Source organism: Chrysochloris asiatica, unplaced genomic scaffold (assembly GCF_000296735.1).
Source record: "Chrysochloris asiatica unplaced genomic scaffold, ChrAsi1.0 scaffold00260, whole genome shotgun sequence".
Classification (NCBI taxonomy): domain Eukaryota; kingdom Metazoa; phylum Chordata; class Mammalia; order Afrosoricida; family Chrysochloridae; genus Chrysochloris; species Chrysochloris asiatica.
Window position 1 is genome coordinate 486,220 of NW_006408778.1, and position 5,107 is coordinate 491,326.

At 38.6% G+C, this 5,107-nt stretch overlaps 1 pseudogene; it reads left to right on the forward strand.

Annotated features, from left to right (window-relative positions):
* The first annotated feature begins 1,657 nt into the window (after positions 1–1,657).
* LOC102811327 lies at positions 1,658–2,319 on the forward strand (annotated as a pseudogene).
* The last annotated feature ends 2,788 nt before the right edge of the window (positions 2,320–5,107 follow it).

The window sequence follows — 5,107 nt, forward strand, 5'->3', positions numbered from 1 at the left end:
ACAATAGCAAAAAGATGGAGACAGCCTTAGAAGAATGGATAAACAAACTTTGTACATACACAGAATGGAATATTATGCTACCTTGAAGAATAAAAAGGATGCTCAAGTCACTGCATAACATGGATGAACCTTGAGGACATTATGCTGAATGAAATTAATCAGTCTAAAGGAGAAATACTTCATAGGACCATTATTGTAAAAGCTTAAGAAAAAGCACCCTCAGTAAAAGGGGGGAAATATTATTTCTTAGTTACCAGGGTGTATGTTATGTGGTGAGGGGATGGAGGGGAAGGTGGAGTACAGAGTAGGGAATAGACACAGGATAGTTTGTGTGCTTGATGAGGGACAATACACAAGAATGGAAGGGGACTGGAAGAACAAGTGGGATGGGAGAACATTCAGGGAGTTTTGCACGCGCTAAGTGGGACAGAGGTAAATTGTGATGTATGCTCATCCTTGGAAAAACAGGACTCTGGGATACAGGATTTGAGACATGGTGGAATGGGTAAAAAGGAGAAATAATATTATGATGTTTGGCTGTCTTTTGAATCTTTGTTTCCCTTTCCTACTTTTTTAAAAGAGATGCTTGAGGCGGAGAGAAAGGAATAGCTAGATACATCACCATAAACAGCTTGTAAGTCTGTCTTCAGCCTATAAATGATTAGAATGCCTAAAATGGGGCTCGAACTTGCCCAGTGAAGGAGGCTTCCTTTGAGTGGATCGGGGTTATTAATCCAAGCAATGGTGGAACACGCTATGCACAGAAGTTCTGGGGCAGAGTCACCATGACCAGTGAAGAGTCAACAAGCACAACCTACATGGAATAACCAGTATGAGCTCTGAGGACACGGCCATATATTACTGTGCGAGAGACACGTTGTTCTAACCATATCCTGAGTGTGTCAGAAACCCTGAATGAGAAGACAACTGCACTGATTTAGAGATGATAGGGATAATGAGGCTGCAGGCATACTTATTTTATTTTTGTTGTTGCTGTGAGGTGCCATTGCATCATTCCTAATTAATAGCAACATTGTATACAACAAAACAAAACATAGCCTGGGCCTGAACCATCCTATCAATTTCTACATTTGAGACTATTGTTGCTGCCTCTGTGTCAATCCATCTTCATGGGAATCTGACCCTCCACTTTGCCAAGCATGATGTCTTTCTTCATGGGATTTTCCCTCCTGATAACATGTTTGAAGTATGAAAGACAAAGACTTGTCATCTGATTCTTAAGAGACGTATTTATCTCAAGACAGATTTTATTGTTCTTCTAGAAGACCATACTCTTCTGTTGTTGTTGTTGTCAGGTACCATCGAGTCGGAACTGACTCATAGAGACCCTATGCACAGCAGAACAAAACAATAACCGATCCTGGGCCAACCTCACTACCACTGCCACACTTGATGCCATACCCTTCTACAACATTATAATTCAAATGAATCAATTAATATTTGGGCTTCTTTATTCAGTGTCAATTTTAATATACTTATGAGGCTATTAAACATACCATGACAAATCTGCCCTCTGTGGAGTGCCTAAGTGGAGCAACGATGCTGGGTGGCCAAGACACAGAATCTGCTAGGAGGCTTTGGAAAATTTGTGGGCTGAGCTATGCTGGGGCTATGCTGGTAGCTGAGGGGAAAAGGAATGTCAGTCTGTGAGAGATCCACCTATGCTGAGGAGATGATCATCAAAAGCAGCACTATAGCTCAATGGAATAATCTTGAAAGCTTTGTGGGGTTTGCAAATCTCCACAATCAAGTATACAGATAATCAGTGAAGATAGGTTTTGAATTCACAATTATGTTAATAGGTGAATCTGGATGGTAAAGTCAACGTTAAGCAACTCTCTATTCCTCACCTATTTGTATTCTCCAGAGTATCCATGTTCTCCCCCTTAATAATAATAATAATAAAGACTGTATCAATGCAACAATTCAAACTTTTAATCAAAGAAGGCAGAGTTCAATTACTACTCATGATAGTCGATACCCCAGGATTTGGAGATGAAGTAGCAATTTATTATTGATTACACTGATAATAAATTTGGGTACTACCTAAATGCAGAATCTCGACTGAACAGATGTCAGATGCCTGACAAGGGAGTGCAGTGTTGTTTATACTTCATTGCTTCCTCATGATTTGGGCTTAAACCACTGCATATTGAAATTAGGAATCATCCTCATGAAAAAGTGAGTATCACCCCCTTTATTGCCAAAGGAGACACAATCACAACAGAGGAAAGTCAACAGTTTAAAAAACAGATAATGAAAAAATTAAATAATGACAGAAGGAGCAGAAACAGATAGGGGATGTATCTCAGCGCAGGCAAAAAAAAACAAAAAAACATTGAAGATACTTTCCTGAAACCATTCCAGAATATAAAGTGGGGGAGGGGGCATAAGTTATCCATGCCCACCTCTGAAAATCTAACTGTAGCAGGAATACAAAATTATTTCTGAATTGATTGGGAATGTTGACTGTGGGCCCTTCAGCCTAGGCATAGATCAGAGCATGTGGCCACAGCCAGGATGATATAGTGCTGAAGTCACAGAGTGGCATCTGGAAAAAAAGGTGTCATGGCTTTATTTATTTATTTATTTATTTATTTATTTATTTGTTTATTTATTTATTTTCACTTTTCTTTCCTCCTTTCCCCTGTTACACCCTCTCTGCTCAGCTTGGCACCTTCAGGCTGGTGGGTGCACACACCCAGAAGGGTCTGGCATTGCACCCACAGGGTACAATTTTCCAATGGCACAATGAGGAATACCCTTAAAGCCTCAGTTGTCCCAGAAGGTAATCCTTTGGCTGCATCTTTTGACGTCTGATTCTGGGCTTTGCCTTAAAGCTGACCTGGGTGGGACTATTTATTCTTGTCTAAAATTAGACAGCAGGTCTGGCCACAGAGCCAAACCATATTTTCACTTTGTTAAACTCCAACATAAAAGACAAGAGCCAGCACCAACTACTATATACAAGGATGCAGCTATTTTGAGAACCACACTGTGAATACACAGGTACCTAACTGACCTTCAGAGATAAAAATAGTGGGCAAACTTTTTCTACTCATTTCTTAATATCTACCTGCACACCTCCACAATGGTGACTAGAGAAGGGGACTGAGTGAGTGAACACCCCAACCAACTTCAGGAGGTTACTACTGCACACACATGCTGCCCTGAGCAGCAAAGATTACTGGAAAGCTGGGTACAGTTTTATTTTTGGTTTTGTGTGGTGGTTTTTGTCTCTGCTTTTATATTGTTATTGTTTATGGTTCTTTTGGTCTCACTTTTTTCCTGGTCATGGAAGCTTTCTCTCCTTATGTTACCCAGGAATCAACAGCAATCATGGCCATATAGCCAAGCTACAAGCATACCCCATAATATCCCACCATCTGGACAGGAGGCAATACCAGCTGCTAGGTATTACAAAGATAGCGATCACTTGCTAAGAGAGCCTGAAGCTGAGTAATAAGAGACTTGAAAAGGAAGCCTATCTCCAGATCATATCCACCAGGAGACACACAATAAGCTTAACAACCCAACAACATACATTCATTTAATCATTGAAAACATATCTCAGTAGCGAAAATGTCCTAAGAACAAACAAGAAAACAGAAAAGTGTAACTGAGATGAATGAGCTAGAGGCAGATATAAACTTCCCAATAGAAGAAGAGAATGCTTTGGATCTGCCTGAGAAGGAATTCAGAAGAATGATATGGCAACAACTTCAAATGCTCCACAGAGGGGTGAAGGAAAATAAGGAAGATGTCAGGAAAGCACTACAGGAACAATCAAACAAGATAGATATATCTTTGGAAACAATTCAAAACCTGCAAAAGAGGTCCAGATGATTAGTAATAAGATATCAGAAATGGACAATAGACTGAAAAGGCAAAGGAGTAGAAATGAAGAGATGGAAGCCAGAACAAGAAACTTGGGAGACAAATCTCTCAATACTGCTAAGACAGAAGAACATGCAGAAAAAAAAGGATTGCAAAAAAACGTTAAGAATGATTGGCATTTCCAACAGGAAGAATCACATAAGTCCATAAAGAAGACTGTTGTGGGGACTCTGGAAGATAATTTCCTTAACATCTTGAAGGATGAGAAGATAAGCATTTAAGAATCTGAATGAACTTCAGGAAAGATAGACCCCAAAAGAAAATCACCGATACATATCATAATCAAGCTCTCCAAAATCAAAATCAAGTAGAGAGTCCTAAACCAGCCAGGGAAAAGACAAGTATTATGTACAAAAGAAAGTAAACCAAATTAAGCTCTGACCTTTCAACAGAAACCATGAAGGCAAGAAGACAATGGACAGACACATATAAAATCCTAAAAATAAATAAATAAATAAAATAACATAACAACAACAAAAGAACTTCAAACCAAGAATCATCTAACAAGCAAAACTCTCAATCAAATCTAATGATGCAATCAAAACATTCCAGGATAAACAGAAGCTAAAACATTTCTTAAAAGCCAATGAAGCACTTCAAAACAACAAAAAGGGAGTTATTTGGAATGAACTCCTACAAGAGTAGAAAACAACCAGAGATTGCCAGATGTGGCAACATCAACCAAAATTCACTCATCATATATCAGAGTTCAGAACAGTACAAAATTACAACAATGAATTCACAGGATCTGTGAGGCCACTCAAAGATCAAAAATATAACAAGGTCAAATAAGGGGAAAATATAGGAACAGAGATCCAAGCAGTGAGGAGGTCAGGTAGACTGCAAGATACAATAAACTTTCTTAGTTGAAGGTAACAATTAGTAGTCTATAGGGCAACCTCAAAGAAAGTAAATATTTCACAACTTAACATGAAAATGAATATCCAAATAGGACAAGGAAACATTAAAACTAAGAGGAAACTCACACACAAAAAAGGAATTCAACACAAGAAGGAATACAGAACAAAGGATAAACAGCACCAGAAAAATTAGCATAATAAAAGAAATTAATTCATACCTATTGATAATTACACTGAATATAAATGGATTAAATGCACCATTGAAGAGACAGAGAGTGGCAGAATGGATAAGAAAACAATACCCTTCAATATGCTGCCTGCAAGTGACA